Below are 18029 nucleotides of genomic sequence, written 5' to 3'. Positions count from 1 at the left end.
TCATATTACTGAGTTAAATGCAACTTGGCCATAATGTATTTTTAATACATTATTGTTTCTGATTGCTAGTGGTTTACTTTGGATTTTTGCATGTATATTCATAAGGGAAGTTAGCCTATAATCTTCCTTTCTCAATAGCTTTGCCTGGTTTGGCATCGAGGTTATGCTAGCCTTATAAAATGAGTTGGAGGGAATTTCCTGCCACAGTTCATATAGTATTGAGATGATCTGCTCCTTGAATGTTTGTTGGAACTCACCCATACAACCAACTATTTACTGGGTGTATGGTGAGTTGTGTATTGGGCTTGTTTGTTGGTTGCTTAGTAGATTTTAGTGACTGTTTCAATCTCATTAACAATCATAAGTCTGCTTAGTTTTCCCATTTATTCCTGAGTCAATTACAGTAAATTGTAGTTTTATGTGACATTATCCATTTCACTTAAGTTTTCCAATCTACTGGCATAAAGATGTTCATAAAGATCTCATTATTGTTTCAATATCTTATCTACTGTGTCAATTACTTTACACCACTTTCATTTTTATGATTTGTGCCTTCTCTCCTTTTTTCCGGAGAGTTGTCTGTTGTATTCATCTTTTTCAAACAACCAGGTGTGCATTTTTTTCTGATTTGTAAATGCATTTACAGGATAGACTTACAAAGGCTGAGTCACATTTAATTACCTATTTAATCAATAACATTTATTAGAGTAAAATTACATGAGAATAATTACAAACTTTAACAAGAGTAATTATCTGTTAATGTAACACTTAAGCACGTGAGATCAAGCTCTATCCTGGCATATCCAGCATGTATATTTGTCATCTTTATAGTCATATAAAAAACTAGTGTTTTATTTTGTTGTTCCTCTTGATTTGGCTTGGTGTTCTATTTCATTAATTTCTTTTACTTTTTATTTATTTATTTTTTATTTATTTATTTTATTGGCTGTGTTGGATTTTTGTTGCTGTGCACGGGCTTTCTTTAGTTCTGGTGAGTGGGGGCTACTCTTCGTTGTGGTGTGCAGGCTCCCCATTGCCGTGGCTTCTCTTGTTGTGGAGCATGGGCTCTAGGCACGTGGGCTTCAGTAGTTGCAGCACATGGGCTCAATAGTTGTGGCTCACTGGCTCTAAAGCGCAGGCTCAATAGTTGTGGTGCACAGGCTTAGTTGCTCCGCGGCATGTGGGATCTTCCCGGAGCAGGGATGGAACCCGTGTCCCCTGCATTGGCAGGCGGATTCTTAACCACTGCGCAACCTTGGAAGCCCTATTTCATTAATTTCTGCTCTTACCTTTTTGAAATTCTTTCCTTCTACTTTCTTATTTTCTTTCTAACTTCTTGAGTTACTTTTTAGCCTTTCACCTTTTCTAATATAAGCACTTAAAGCTATATACTTTTCCCTCAGGACCACCTTAGCTGCACCCTCACAAGCTCTGATATTTGTATTTTCATTATCATTCAGTTCTAAATATTTTCTAGTTTCCAGTACAACTTCTTCTTTGACCCATGTGATATGTGATTATAAATATCCAAGTACATGTGGCTTTAAAATTATCCTCTTGTTTATTATTTCTAATATAATTTCAGAGGCTATGATTTCCATGATAAATATTCTTCAGTATTTGTTATTTCGTTTGCAAGTTAATGATCAATTTTTTAAACCGTTATATTTGTGCTGGAAAAGAATATGTATTACCTAATTGAAAAATGTAAGGTTCTATTTATGTTCAGTAGAGAAAGGCTCTTAATTGCGCTTTCAAATCTTTTATACACTACTAATTTTTTGTCTGCATAATCTCTCAAATATGAAGAGAAATATGTTAAAGTCTCTCCTGTTTGTGCGTATTTCTCCTTTCCTCCATGTAATGTTGTCCATTTTTGCTTTTTTACAATAATATAATTAGATTACATACAGGTTTAGAACTTTTATACCTTCCTGATAGACTGTTCCTTTCATCTTAACGTAGTGACCATATTTATGCCTAATGTTTTATACCTTAAAGTTTATTATGTCTGATATTAACATCATGGTACCAGTTTTCTTCTGGTTATAAATTTCTGGGCATATTTTCTTCTGTCTTTTTACATTCAAACTTTCTGTGTCCATACATATATTTTAGATATATCTCTTATAAACAGCATAGCTGGATCATATACTGACAGCCTGTCAGTATATGTTGTTTAACTTGTAAGTTTCATCTATTTACACTTGTCATTGCTAGTTTATTGGATTTCTTTCTACCACTTTAATTTGTGCTTTCTACTTACCTTATTTTATCTTTTTTTTTCTTTGTTGCTGTTTCTTTGTGCTTGAAGTATTAATGTTATTTTTAATCTATGGCTGGGTTTGTGGGGAGGTTGAGCAGAGGGGTATTTATTTGTTTTTACAGGAATCATTTTAATCTACTTTTATATTTTGTAAGGGTTAGTTTCATTAAAACAAGATCATATTATTCATGAATTCACTTAATTTGACATAGTAAATGGCAAAACTTTGCAATACACTAGAAGTAAAAGAATGAGTGTGACACGACTGCCAAACGCTCTGCTGTGGAATGCCCATTCTTGTTTCAGGATACGAACTTTGTATCCTGTTTCTGACACGAATTGTCAGATATAAGACTAAGTCAGCATGCTCAGGATGCAAATCCACATGTTAAATATTAATATCTTACTTCCTGCTTTTAAAAATAAAAACAGATATTCTCATATTTTTGTCCCCCTCCTCAAAAGGGTTGGAGTTAAGGGTTGAATTATAGCCCCTCAAATGGTTTGTTGAAATCTTAACCCCCGGTACCTCAGAATGTGACCTTATTTGGAAATAGGGCCTTTACAGGGGTAATCAAGTTAAAAATGAGGTCATTAGGGTGGGCCCTAGTCCAACATAACTGATATCATTTAAAAGGGGGGGGGGATTTGGACAAATAGACAGAGACTGAGGGAAAATGCCATGTAAGGATGAAGGCAGAGATGGGAGCAATGCATCTCTAAGCCAAGGAACACCAAAGATTGCCAGCAAACCACCAGAAGTTAAGAAAGAGGCATGGAAAAGATTCTCTCTCACAGCCCTTAGAAGAAACCAACCTTGCTGACATCTGATCTCAGACTTCTAGCCCCTAAGACTATAAGACAATAAACGTCTGCGCCCAGTCTGTGGTACTTTGTTACTGCTGCTGTGCTAGTGATGTTGATATTAATATTATTAATGCAGTTGGGAAGCATTGACCATGTCCACTGTATTACCGGAGCTGGATGTCCTTAAGGATACTTCTTTATTTCCCTAATCCACAATTTTTTAAATGATTTTATTCAGTGACGGAAGACAACAAATTGTTGGAAATATTTTTAATCCATTTCTTCATCTGATAAATATTGCACACTTACTATACGGCACTTACTGGGGATACAGTAGGGAACAAACCAGGCAGGCTCCTCTCATCATGGAGTTTACGTGCTAATGAGGGAGAAAGACATGAAACAAACAAATATATAGGGACAAAAAAAAGTGATATTAAGGAAATACAAGGCACTGTGAGAGAGTTTAAGAGAGTGGTTGTAGTAGTTCTCTCTGGAGAGAGAATCTTCAAGCTGAGAGCTGAAGTAGAAGCATCCCCATGTGAAGACAGAGGAAGATCACTTCTGGCAGAGGGAACTGCATATGGAAATACCTTGGCATGTTTGAAGAACAGAAGGGATAGCAGAACTTATTCACGAAATGGATACACAAGGGAAATAAGGGAGAGGAGACAACTGAAGATGGCTAACTTGGAAACTGGGTGAACAATGATAGCTATTTACTGAGGTGAGGAAGACCCTGGGAAGAATAGATTGCATCAGGGTAGCATCAAATGTTCCATTTTGGACATGTTGAATTGGAAATCTACTAAATCTTCAAGTGGGGATGTCAATGGAATATACAAATTTGGCACTCAGGGGAAGGTCTGGGCTAGATTTTTTTTAAGTCATCAGTATAGGTGGTATTTAATGCCACGGGACTGGAAGAGATTATCAAGGGAATAAGCGAAGCTGGAGAAGTGATGTGGACCAAGGACTGAGTCTTGGAGCATTCTAACATTTTGAGATTAGACTTTGTCAGATCTGCATTGTAATCTGAGACGCACCCTTCTCAATTCTCCTGCCTAGCCTCTCTCTTTTCACAGGTGTCAGGTCTGCATCATGGTCTGAGGCATTTCCTGCCCAATCCTGCTTCCTCCTCCTTTGCATTTCACAGGTCGTACCCCCAATAAACCTCTTGCACTCCTAACTTTGTCTCAGTATCTGCTTCCCAGAGGACCTGAACTGACAACAATTGGTACTAGGATTGGTCTGAGAAAGCAGAGGTAAGGTGGGGCTTTGGGACTGGATCACTTGCTATATGAAATGAAATGAGGCCCTCATCCCACGTGGTATGTGGACTAAGGATAGTCCCCAGCACAAGGTGGTAGCCCGATCGCTAAAACGTTCACTGGTAGTGAGTTGGGAGGATGTTCTGGTGAAAGAAAATGTTCTGGCAGATGCAATGAAAAGAAAATGCAGATAACATTGTTTACAAGGGCAGTGGAATTGGCTAGCTCTTATTAAATTGCATTGAAACCCTGTGGAGGAATAATAAAACTGCTGAGGGCAACTAACAATAGAAAACTTAGTGTAAAAGCTAGAGTGCCTCTTTCGTAGCTCACAAAGAGGGCCTTATCTTCTTCAATGGGAGAGCAGAAAACTCTAAAGACCAAACTCAGAACTTAATAATTTGAGTCACCAAGCTTCAGAGATGACTGAATGCTTATCCAAAGCAGATCTGATATGCCAAGGTCAGGGCTCTAGTTGGGAAAACCCAGAATCCTGGCAAATGGCATGAGAACATCTAAGAGGATGCCTCCAAAGATTTCTGGCTCACCAGGGAACCCATTCCCCTCTACTAAGGGCTAGCATTCACCTCACTTCTTTAGGGAAGACAGTACAAAGGCCTCGTCGCTATAAGGCACAAGATCTGCCTTCACCTCTTCTCCTGGTTATCAGGCTAATAACTAGGGTACAACCCAGCCAGGGATGTACTGGGCTTGGTAAGAAAGAAAAGGGTCTATATACGCCAAAAGAACTGCCAGACCTTGCCAACATATACTGGAAGGAGCTAGAGAGATCATGTGGATTGGATTTCAAGAGTGTTTCATCAATGAAAGTCTTAAGTCCAGAACTTAAGACTTGATGAGGCAGGGTTTATTGACTTGGGAGCACTCTCAGGATATAGGTCTTAACACCTTGCAAGGACCCTAGGGGTAGGTACAAACCCGCTGTTATGGTGGCTCCTGGAAGCCTGAAGAAAGTGATAAACCACACGGAGTGAGGTTAAAATGCCTGGATTGCCACAGCAGATGGTAAAGGAAGGCATTCAAAGGTTCAAAGGAGTGAGCATGCTGGAGTAGATATGTTACCTAAGGCCAAAAGACCCACCAGAGAGCAACGTAGCATGGGAGGACTCAGGAGACACACCACTCACCAAAGCCAAGAGGAATGTGCTGGTGAGAATGGGGCCAGCATCACCAAGAAGTCCTGTGGTGGCTCTTCTCTGCAGGTCAGGGACTAGGAGAGGCAATCACAGAGTTGGGTTCATTAATAGAGGCCCATGTAATAAGGACCGCAGCTTTGGCTGTGTTTGACTGCCCAAAGCCAGGAGGCCACGATAACTATAATGCCTGGCAACGTCAGGGGGGCAACCAAGAGAGCCTGACCATCAGGGAATCAAGAGGATTAATAGAGTATGGTGCCCCTGGGGGCAAACAGACAGACAACCAATAAGGATGTGTTTAATTATATAATTTTTTAAAAGCAGCAACAGAAAAGAGGCCAGGGGTTAATACCCCAATAAAAAGCCATGATACTCTGCCCAGCTCCTGGACCTGAGTCAGTTTTCAGACCCAGAACCCACTGACTCAAGAAGTGGCTTGGTCCCCAGGAGGAAGAGCACTGCATCACCATGGCAATTACATACCATAATAATAGTTCCAGTCCTTCCCTGAAGGGACCTATGACCATTTACTTACGTGAGTGTATGCTGGGAAAAGGGGAGACATTTAGAGGACTGCTGGACATTAATACCCAGAGACCCAAAGTGTCTCTCCAGCAAGGGGTTCCAGGTAATAGATAGGGAGGTAGAACACAAATTTGGATAAAAGATAGTTTGTAAATATAGGTGTATTCTCCTGGGATACAGGATTTAACACTCTGGCAAGGACCCTAGTATATGGTACAAATACACCTAGAAGGTTGGATCCTAGAAGCATAGAAAACATGTTGGTTGATATCAACCTTGGATAGAAATGCCTGAAGTGCCGTGACAGGCAGTGATTAGAAGGCTCAGGGAAGTGGGCGTGCTGGAATGGATGTGTTCTGTGAGGCCAGAATACCCACTGGAGTATTATATTGTACAGAACAGCTCAGGGAAGACGCTGTTCACCAAGGCCATGTGGAATGTGCTGGTGAGAAGAGCACCAGCATCACTGAGAAGTCCCTGTGGCTCTCCTCTGCAGGCCAGGGCAGACAGTAGGAGGGGCAAAAACGGAACTGGGCTCATAACTAGCAATACAGATGAGAGGGCCTCTTCCATCCAAGGAAGGACCAGAAATTCACTCTCATAGAAATGGGCATTTATTCTGGGTGTGGTTTTAACTTTCCTGCCCACAGAACTTCAGCCAGCACCACACTATCCAGAGACTTAAGGAATGCCTCACTGTGCACAGGATGTAATCTGACACAACATAACAGCTGACCAGGGACTTGCTTCAAAGGATGTGTGGGAGTGTGCTCGTGACCTTAGGAGCCCCCTGGTATGTTACCTTCCACACCATTCAGAAGTAGCTGACGTGATAAAGCAATGGAATGGCCTGCTGAAGGTGCAGCTGAAGCACCACCTCAGAAGCAATACTCTGCAAGGATGTGGTACCACCCTCCAGGATGCAGTGTAAATGCTCAATCAGAGACCTCTATATGGCACCATCTCCCCCAGAGGAAACATACATGCGCAGGAATCAAGGAGTGGAAGCAGAAGTCACCACACACATCGTTATTCCCAATAACTTACCAGTAGGGAGACATTGTGCTTTCAGTCCCCCATAATTTTCAGCTCTGCAGTGTAAGAGGTACTTGTCCCCAAAGAAGGCACACTCTTACCAGGGGCACAGCAAGAGTCCCATTGAACTATAAGCTGCCAGCAGTGCACTTTGGAGGCCAGAGGGATGGGAGGTAGGAATCAAAAATATTCTGTTATAAGGTATCTGTTCTACACATGAAGCAGGATGGTATTATTTGAAGGCAGACTTAGATTAGTTAAAAATGTATATTATAGGGACTTCCCTGGTGGTCCAGCAGTTAAGACTCCACGCTCCTAATACAGGGGGCCTGGGTTCAATCCCTGGTCAGGGAACTAGATCACACATGCCGCAACTAAGAGCCCACATGCCACAACTAAGGATTCCACACACTGCAGCGAAGATCCTGCATGTGGCAACGAAGATCCCATGTGCCTCAACTAAGACCTGGCGCAGCCAAATAAATAATTTTTTTTTTTTAAAAAGAGTAAGTTGTTTTTGTGTTTGTTTTGTTTTGTTTTTAGGGTTTTTTTAACGTATATTGTAAACTCTAGGGCAACAATTATAATTGGTATACTAACAGAGGAAAAAAAATAAACACACAAAAAAAGAAAAGAACTGTTATACTAAGAGAGGAAATAAAATGGAATCATATAAAAAGCTCAATTAAAACCATAGAAGACAGAAAACGAAGTGGTGAGGAAACAGAACAAATGCAACAATAGAAAACAGTGACAAAGATGGTAGATATTAATCTAACTATAACAATAATCACTTTGTGAATGGTCTAAATGCACCAATTAAAAGACAGAAACTGCTGGAGTGGATAAACACACAAGACCCAACTATATGTTGTCTATAAGAAACCCACTTTAAATATAAAGACAGGTAGGTCAAAAATAAAAAGGATAGACACAAATATACCAAGAAAACATTAACTAAAAGAAAGCTGGAGTTGCTACATTTCTATCAGACAAAGTAGCCTTCAGAACAAGGAATACTATCAAGAATAAAGAGGAGCATTACATAATAATAAAGTGGTCAGTTCTCAAGAAGAGATAACAATCCTAAATGTAAATGCACCTAACAACAGAGCATCAAAATAGGTGAGGCAAAAACTGACAAAACTGAAAAGAGAAATGGATATACCCACTATCAGAATTGGGGTCTTCAACATCCTTTTGTCAGTAATTGATAGATCAAGCGGACAGAAAATCAATATGAATATAGAATGGAGAGTGGAGAAGAGAGAAGATGACAACCAGTGGAAGCCCTGAGACCAACTGCAGCAAGGTGTAATTCTTCCCACTAACCTCTTCTACTGTGTTTCCCCTCAGAAAAAAGAGGCTCACGGGAACATTGTACAGGTTTGGAGAAGAGAATTCATGCAACACTAAGGGAAGACTGGGCAGGCATGGAAGTGCATGGCTTAGATCACCCTTCAAGAAAGAATCTGCCATATATCTGTAAGGAGTGAAGTTAGCTGACAGCCTCCAACTGCAGCACCTTCCAAGATCAGCTGCAGCATTCTTGACAAGACCATGCTTTCCCTCGGAAGATTATAGCCAATGACGGAGCATAGTGGCAATACTAGGGCCTGGCCATTTCTGTCCAAATTCGGACTCTTCTAACAGGCAATCTTTCCTCCAGAACTCTCCATTGGGTTGACCAAGATTGTCACATCTGCCTTGCAGCTTAAGGCATCTCTGCCCAATTCCCCTTCCTCCCCACATCCTTTCACATGTGTCAGATCTGCATTATGGTCTGAGGGTTTTCCTTGCCCAGTCTTGCTCCCTGCCCTTTTCATCTTTCACAGGCATTACTCCCAATCAACATCTTGCATTCCTAACTCCATATTAGCATCTGCTTCCCGGAGGACCCAAATTAGCACAATTAGCCACTCACTGCTGCCATCCACTTTGAGAAATTCTGCAGAAGACACTTAATCAAGCATTTCAAGAGTCTCTTCATTATGATCAAAATGTTTTCAGCAAGTTCCTCAGCGGAATTCACAACTAGGTAATTCAGACAATGAAAATCACTTAATACCCCAAACTCACAATCTCCATCAAAGCATATGTGCTACAGCTACAGTTTTTGCAATCATTGCATTTAGTTTCTCTTGCATGGTACTACAGTGATGAAGCTTGCCATAAAAGCATAAGTTTGCGTTGTTCAAAGTCAATCCTAGCCATGCTTATGATCATTCAAATTGAATGGTTTTTTCCCAGAAAGACACACATTTTTCTTGGAACTCAAATAGTCAAGTGATAATTTGCCTTATGAAAGTCAGTGACTTTCTTGAGCAAAAGCAGTTATTTACAATCATTCCCACTTCTTCATAAAGCTGAGGGAAAAAATCCTTAACATAACTGACAAGCATTAAGTGCTTCTCTTGAATCTCCATGTGTAGCTCAGGTGGAGAGAGCTTTCCTGTGGATAACAGTGTATAGACAGATGTGTTAGGGAGATTAGACGCTGCTGTGGCAACAAACAAACCCTGAAATTTCACTGGCCTAACATAAAGATTTATTTCTCATTCACAAAAAGTCCTATGAGATGCTTCTTGCCTGAACAACTCTCCTAAATAGGTTTCCTCTAAGTGGTGAACTCAGGGATCCAGGTTCCTTGCATTGTGTTCTGCCATCTCAAGTCCTTTGCTTCCAGCTGCAGCAACAGCAGAGAGTTTCAGCATGAAAAATTATGAAGGCTATTGTATGGGCCAAGCCTGGAAGTGGCAGTTATCAATCCTGTCCACATTCCGTTGGCCAGAACAAAACCACATGACCCCATTTAACTAAAAGGAAAGCCAAGGGGATATATAGAGGAGCACATGGATATTGGTGTACAATCTCTTCCGTAATAGACTCTACTTTTGGTGTAACAGCTTGAATACTTGAAACAAGGCCTCAAGTTGGATTTACCACAATTTTAATGCCCTTCATACTTTAACATGATACATCACTTCTAGTCTAAACTATTCTCATGATGTCCTTCTGTATCTCTGTTAATTGCATCACCATCCACCCATTTACTCAAGTCCAAAATTTACAAGTTGTCCTTGTTTCCTCTACATGGAAACTAGAAAAAAAGAGAGCCAAGGAGCCCAATAAAGGGGTCATTCCAAAGCAGCTTCCATGAATATTATGGTCTTACAGGAAGGCATATTTCTACAATGAAGATGGGTTGATCACATTTACCTGTAAAGAGTATCCTAATATTTCCCTAACTTCTCATTCTAGTGTGATAGCCCATTAATACTCCCCTAAAGGGAAGAGGGTGCCCTGAATATCTAATGTGAGTATTCATGTCTGCTTAGCAGTCATACTTCTCACAGTCAGTTAAGAAACAGACATTCTGATGCATATATCAATATCATATGAGTTGGTTCATTCCCTCATTCATATATTAAACAAATATTTGGTGAGCACCTACTAGCCTATGTGCCATGTCACTGTTCTAAGTCCCAGAAATATAGAAGTATATAAAACAGACAAAACCCCTGCCCTCATGGAGTTTACACGCTAGTGGGCTAAAGGAAGACAGGTTTTTAAAGAAAATACATAGTATGTCAGATAGTGATAAATTCTATAGAGAAAACGAAAGCAGAGAAGGGGGCAGTAATAGGAGTAGAAAGGCCTGTTAGGAGGAAATTCCAATAACGTAAGGGAGAGAGAATAAATTTCAAAGAGAAAAATGAGTGCCAGGCCTAAGTACGAGATTTTTGTCCTGAGTTAACAACAACAACAACAACAACAAAATGGTTTCCATTTACTGACATGGGGAAGACTAGGGGAGGAGCAGATCTGGTGGGGAAGACCAGGGGTTTGGTTTGAGACACATTAGGCTTGAAATGCCCATTAGATGTCCAAGTGGAGCTATTAAAGAGGCACCTGGGTATGCAAATCTCGAGTTCAGGGGAGGATTACAAACTGAGATACATATTTGAGAATCATCAGGACATAGATGGTATTTAAAGCCACAAGACTAGATGAGATCACCATGGAAATCAGTTTAAACAGAGAAGAGGCTCAAGGACTGAGCCTGGAACACTCCAATATTTAGAGATTGTGGAGATGAAAAACAACCAGCAAAGGAGATGGAGAAGAAGTAACCAGTAGTCATCAAAGAGTCAGCCCCCAGAATCAGCTTACTGCAGGGTACACTGATAAGGCTGAATTTCTGCATCTACAAAGCTAAGGAATAGACAGCAGGGACTCCCACCAAGGTACTACTGTCCTCAGATATCTGGCTGGTTAGTCAGCCAGCTTTTCCCTTTGACATCTTTGAAATGCAACAAACCTCATGCAAATTATATGCAAAATAGCAGCATCATGGCACTATTGTGGGAGATATGGCTAGTCCCTGGTTGGGGACCCTGAGCACCAGAATCGTGCATGCCACACCTGCAGGAGGAGCTCAGCCTTGTGACTCCCCAACCAGGATCTCAAGCGCAATCTTGGAGAACATCCAGAAGAGACACTGAAAACCACTCCCAGTGCCCCAATGGCAAAGGGCTACACAGCTGTAGCCAGCTGCTGCTACTTTCATTGCTGCTGCCAGCACCAGCTGATCTAGAAGGAACACTTTCCATGACAACAGCTGGACCTTACCAGCAGGTTAGGGTGAGGATGAGGGTTAAGTTAGTGTTGGGGTTGGGTTAAGGTTAGAACTTCCAGTCTATGATGGGCTAAGTCCCAATGGCCTTGAACCTCTCCTCGGAATGTTCCTCCACATCCTGCTGTAACTGAAATCCTGGCTGTCTGCTGACCCCTCTAAAGTGCAGGCTGTTTATTCTCTCATCTCTCCACAGCTAAATGCCTTAGAGAGTGCCAAGACGTGGAGTTGGAGCTCTCCTTGCTCCCCAAGGCCACTTTCTGATCTTTGTTCCTCCCCACTCTTGAGAAGTCTCTGCCTCCTCCTTAGTTCACACCATCCTATTATTTCACCCTCTCCCCATTCTGGTGGTAGTCTTCAGCACCTGCCAGGTCACTGCCCTCATTCACATAGGCTTTAGTTCTTGACTATCTGTCCTCTTTGTCCCAACTTCTCCCATCGTTCTCAGTGATTTCAACATTCACATGGTCAACCACCCAGCACCCTGGCCTCTCATTTCCTCGATCTGCCCATTGCCAGTGATCACTGCCATTTTATGAAGCATTCTCAGTCCAGAGTAGCAGTATGCGGCCCTGTATCTTGAAGGTCCCATGTACATCAATGCATTCTTTTCATTTACACATTAACACGCGATTTCCAGAAGCTGACAAACCTTTAGTATAGGAACTATGTAAAGGCGCATATAATTTTTACTAGGAATTAGGCCTGTGCTTCATTCTCTTCTGTTTTGTTTTCCAGTGAACTCACCATGGGTCAGTGTTTACAAGTGGGATTTTAAAGTTTAGCAGTGGATAAAAATAAACCCCCAACAATACAAAAATACCCAGTGCACAAGGTTATTCATTACAACATTGTTTATAATTGCAAAATATTGGAAACCACCTAAATGTTCATTCCTAGCAGTGTGGCTGAATAAACGATGGTACATCCATACAATAGAATTCTATGTGGTTGTAAATAAGAGTGAGAATAATATCTATGAACTGAGATGGAGTAACTCCGAGGATATGGTACACAATGAGAAAAAGCAAAGTACCAAAGTCATATCTATAGGATGTTACCTTTTATGAAGTAAAAGGAGATATTTTCATGCAGGTACCTGTACACGAATGTTCAGAGCAGCTTTATTCACAATAGCCAAAAACGGAAATCAGCCCAAATATGTCTACCAATGGATAAATGGATGACCAAATTGTGGTACATCCACACAATGGAATATGACTCAGCAATAAAAAGGAAGAAATTTCAATGAACACAACAACATGGGTGAATCTCAAAGGCATCCGATTGCTGAGTGAAAGAAGCTGGTCTCAAAAGGTTACATGCTACCTGTTTTTATTTATATGACATTCTTGCAGGGCAAAACTATAAGAACTGAGAACAGATCAATGGCTGCCAGTGCTGGGGGTGGGGTGATCTTGATTATAAAGATGCAGCACAGAAGAATTCTGGGGGCTGATGGAGCAGTTCTGTATCCTGATCGTGGGGGTGCTCACACAGATCTATACATGTGTTAAAACATATAACTAACTCTACACCAAAACAAGGCAACTGTACTGTACATAAATGGCAAAAAGGGTAGAGGTGGAGCTGGTGATTAAAATGTGATGAGTTTGGGGACTTCCCTGGCAGTCTGGTGGCTGGGGCTCTGCGCTTCCGCTGCAAGGGCCACGGGTCTGATCCCTGGTCAGGGAACTAAGATCCCGCATGCCGCGCGGCCAAAAAAGAAAAATGTGATGAGTTTAGTCCTAGGTCTTCAGGTAGATGTTAAAGGTGTTTCACTTCACCACCTGGACCATCTCTTAGTGTTTTAAAAATGCTAGCCGCAAAGAAACTAAAAGTATCAGATGACTACCATTAAAAAAACCACTGAAATTTGGATTACCATGGCCTGGTAATGGGAGCAAATTAAACTCATTGTGTGAAATATGTATCCCCAACATAGTTCCTGATGCAGAGTAAGTATTCAACAAACGTTTGTGGAATGAATAAATGAGTGAGAGAAGGAAAGAAGGAAAAAGCTCACACATTTTGATATGAAACCTTCCTGCTTCAACATCATCAAAAATTTTGAAGCAGAATGGAAGGATATTCAAGCATTGCTTAAAGTTAAACACACTCTGCCAAGGGAGGAAAACGCAAAAGCTGCGGAAGCCACACTTTATAGTGTTATATTTAACCATAAAGGTCAGAGCTGCTGAAGTCATTGTTGACACACTTGCCAAAACTGCTGTTCAAGACACGGTGAAAATGAAGATTGGGGACAAAGAGTCTGTCAAGTATCACAGTTCACTTTAGAATTACAGATGTGGCTAGAAATTTAAAATGGCAAACATCCAACTTCTGACAAAGCTGATATTACCCACTGGGAATTGATAAATATACCAATCTTGCAGATCTAGTTAATCTTTTGCTATTTATCATATATGACCTAAATAAATAATTTCGTGAAGACATTACATTCTGCTAATCTCTTCCAACTTGTAGAACTGAAGAAAAGATTTCCTTCCCTCTTCCTTCCTTCCTTCTTTTCTTCCTTTCTTCCTTCCATCCCTCCTTCATTCATCTAACTAATGTTTATTGGACACTAACAATGTGCCAGCCAGTGTTCCTGGCACAGGGGACACAATTGTGAACAAGAGACAGGATCCCTTCCCTCATGGATCTTACATTCTGGTAGCTGGAAACAGACGATAAACCAAGAAAAGAACAGCAGAAAAATAGCAAATGCTCTACAGAGAACTGAAATGGGGTGATGTGGCAGAGTGAATGGGGGCTGCGTAGACTGGGTGCTCAGGCCAGCCCTCTGACAGGAGATAACATTTAAGCTGGGCTTGGAATGACAAGGAACCAGCTCTGCAGATACCTGACAAAAGAAATTTCCAAGCAGAAGGAGCAGCTAGAGCAGTGGTTCTCAAAAGGAACGGCACTGCCTCCTAGAGGGCATTTTGGACATTGGGGAGAGGGGTGCCAGAGTGATTGGGATACTCTACTGGCATTTAATGGGCAGGGCAGGTATGTTGCATATCTGCAATGCACCAGACTGTCCTGCATCCTTCATGGCTTTCAAAGATCCCACCAGGCATTCATGTAGGTGGAAAAGCTGTTTCTAATTATCAGAGTTGAAAACAATTCTGCTTAACTCATAAAGACAAAACATTTTTCGCACAGTGTTTATGTACACAGAATTTCCCAAGAATGCAATTACCATGTAAATAGAAAGCAGATTGTATTTTGTTTCATTCAGAACTTCACCAAGAGTTGTTCAACATTTCAGAACCAATACCTCCCTGAAGGCAAGGCAAATGTCACCAGAAACACTGCACCTAATGGGAATGCTTCAGGGAAAATTGATGATGGCAGAAAGATTTTTATTTTCTTAATGGATAATGCATACCTGTGGTAAAAAAGAAAAGAGGAAAAAAAGAAAACAATACAAAAGGGCACATCATCAAAAGTCAATCTCCCTTCCACTTCTGTTCCTACCTCTCCCAGTTTTCTTCCTTAGAGATAATCTGATTATCAGGATTGTTTTAAATATCCTTCCAATGGAATTATCTTTTTTGTTTAGAAGGGAGGAGAGGAGGGAGAGGGGGGAAAATCCATACAAATGAATATTTGTCTGAGCGTTTTAAAAAAAAGATGTGGAAAAAAGCACACAGCAGAGGGGGTATAGCTCAGTGATAGAGCATTTGACTGCAGGAAAGATGCTCGCGCGCGCACACACATCCCCACATCCCCAAGCTCTTAACATTAGTTGCTCTAACGTTACCTCAGAGCATGTGCAGGAGGACTTAACTTTCTTTAATACAATTCTGTACTGTTTTCCTTGGTATGACAGGTATATTCAACTTTTGCAAAATTCCATAAGGTTAAAGAATAAAATTAAGAGAGCAAGAATCAACCAACATTGGCATAAATATAGCAAGACAAACTATAATCTTAGAAACATCAGCACGTTAAACTAAGGTAATGTACTGAGAGAAGATTTCACTCAGTGCGAAGAGAAACAAAAAGTGAGAGCTGGAGAATCAAAAACTGTGAGCATCTCCCAAGGCCTGATGAGGACGACAGGAGGCTGCCTGCTGGCCTGAATCAGGCAGCCACCCTTTTCCCTCATATTGCAATACTACTTCTAAGATTATTTTACATACTGCCTCTTTCCTTTTTTTTCTTTTTTTCTTTTTTTTTTAGTTATCATACATTTATTTGTAATACAGCACCCCAGCTTCACATTGTGTGCCTTTTCCAAAGTTGGAGATCCTTAACTTACTATGTTCTTCACAGCCTTTTCAACACGAATGAAAAAGAGGCAGTGAGGTCAGCTTGAGTCTACAAGTCACAATCCAAATATAGGACACCCTCAGGGACTGATTTATGTCTAAGATCAATCTACATAATGTTCCCCATGCTTAGCTCAGACTCTGGCTGAGCAAAATGTGAACAAACCTTGTCATGTTAGCACATTATCATGAAAAGACAGAAGGCAGTAAATAAATACTTTGTTACTCATTTTACTGCGCAAGGTACCTGTTGTGAAAAATTACTTTTGAGGTTAAAATAAACCATCAACTCACGATCTCTCCTGGTCCACATCTGTGAAGATTAAAATGGTTCTTCTTGCCTCTGGCTTATTCCTGCTGAAGACAAAAAGAAGAGCAGCGCTAAAGAAAAGGGTACACCTGGTTCCCAAGGTGGGTGCAATTGAAAGCTCACACAAGTTGCCTTAAAATCAGACAGAACCAATACATCCCAGCTGAGCCAATCTCCACACAATGTGATTATTGCATCCACTGTTCCATTCCCAGGGCAAAGCTCCCTGAAGGATCTACTCCTGTTGCCCAACAGAGTGCTTTAGGACAGAACTGGTAACTGAAGGTTTCCTTACTGTAGTCCCCAAATTCCAGTTCAAACCCTCTTTAAGTCCAGTGTTCTCTGGTTTTCAGAGTCATAAACCTACTTTCTCCAACCTCCCACAGCCGTGAAATTAGCTTACGACAAGACAGGAGAATGCACAAAACAAGAAAAATAAGCATCCCCAGTGGCTGAGAGCACAGCAAGGCTTCTGTAACTAGAACAAGTTCTCTTTTTCCAATTTTTCCCCTCTGGATCTCAGAGCAGCCCCCGAGGCCACTGCTCCCAGAGCCAGTGGGGCTGGCTTCTGGCTGTTCAGAGTGTTGGCCCAAGACTGGGCAGAGATGATTTACAATGTTGTGTTAATTTATGCTGTACAGCAAAGTGATTCAGTTACACATATTTATACATTCTTTTTCATATTCTTTTCCATTATGGTTTATCACAGGATATTCAATATAGCTCCCTGTGCTTTACAGTGGGACCTTATTGTTTATCCATTCTATATATGATAGTTTGCATCTGCCATCCCAGACTCCCAATCCATCCCTTCCCTATTCCCCATCCCCCTTGGCAACCGCAAGTTTATTCTCTATGTCTGTCTGTTTCTGTTTCAGAAATAGGTAAAACAAGTCATCTTGATCTAAATCCTGCAATGCCTTTTAGAAAAGGATCCTTTATCATCATGTGTGTTAGTAAATGTGGAAAATAACTATACAAGCCTAAAAGCAGCTGTGTACCTGGGATGTCTTATACTAACGGACTACTAGACTGCCTTTCATTATTATTACTGATGTGACTTTTTAAGAAGAGAAAACAGGGAGAAATTTGGAATTCTTTTCACTTATCAAAATCCATCTTAGATTCTGGCCGAGTCACTCCTAACCCTTCTTTGCCGCTGCTGTCCCCTTAGCTCACAGAACCACTGAAAATGTCTCTACTCGAGAGACACTCTGCAGTCCCAGTGGACATGTAGCGTGGCTGTTCTGTTGGCACAAAACCGACCTAGATTTGAATCTGATGGCCTCTAGCAGCTGTGTGCCTAGAGCACGTCAATCTCTCTGTCTTGGTTTCCTCTTCTGTAAAATAACATCTAATCACAGCTAACACATCTGTAGTGTTTACCTGTATCCTTTTTCATTTAATACTTACAACCCCTAGAGGTAGAAACTAGAGATGAAGCAACTGAGAGGCACAGAGAGGTTGAGTGACTTCCCCAAGGTCACACAGCTAGTAAACTGCAGAGCCAAGATTCTAAGGCAAGTTGGAGTCCAGACCCTAACCACCACACCTACAGCCTCTCCAACTGAGAGCAATAAATGAGGTCACACCTCCTAAGGGCTGTTCTGAGGATTAAATGAGATAACGTATGAAAAGCCTAATACTTGTCAAGGGTCTGAAATCGTGTGTATGTTATAGAAGGTTTTTTCCTTCTGCACGGGGAACTCTGTAAGGCTTTTTCTTGGGGCAGGAAAAAA

General features: G+C 41.1%; 1 protein-coding gene across 2 annotated transcripts in view; it reads right to left on the bottom strand.

Moving 5' to 3' along the window:
• The window catches only part of LOC130842669 (A-kinase anchor protein 17B-like), a 128019-nt gene that overhangs the window by 109709 nt on the left and 281 nt on the right, over positions 1-18029 (bottom strand). Inside the window, exon 2 of one of the 2 annotated variants that reach the window (XM_057719351.1) lies at positions 16275-16337. The gene's annotated coding sequence lies outside the window, so the exon portion shown is untranslated. The remainder of the gene's footprint in view (positions 1-16274; positions 16338-18029) is intronic. The other variant, XM_057719350.1, reaches the window with a different exon arrangement.

The sequence above is a fragment of the Hippopotamus amphibius genome, chromosome X, assembly GCF_030028045.1.
Source record: "Hippopotamus amphibius kiboko isolate mHipAmp2 chromosome X, mHipAmp2.hap2, whole genome shotgun sequence".
Classification (NCBI taxonomy): Eukaryota; Metazoa; Chordata; class Mammalia; order Artiodactyla; family Hippopotamidae; genus Hippopotamus; species Hippopotamus amphibius.
Note: the sequence above shows the minus strand (reverse complement) of the source record. Positions and strands in the feature narration are given on the sequence as shown.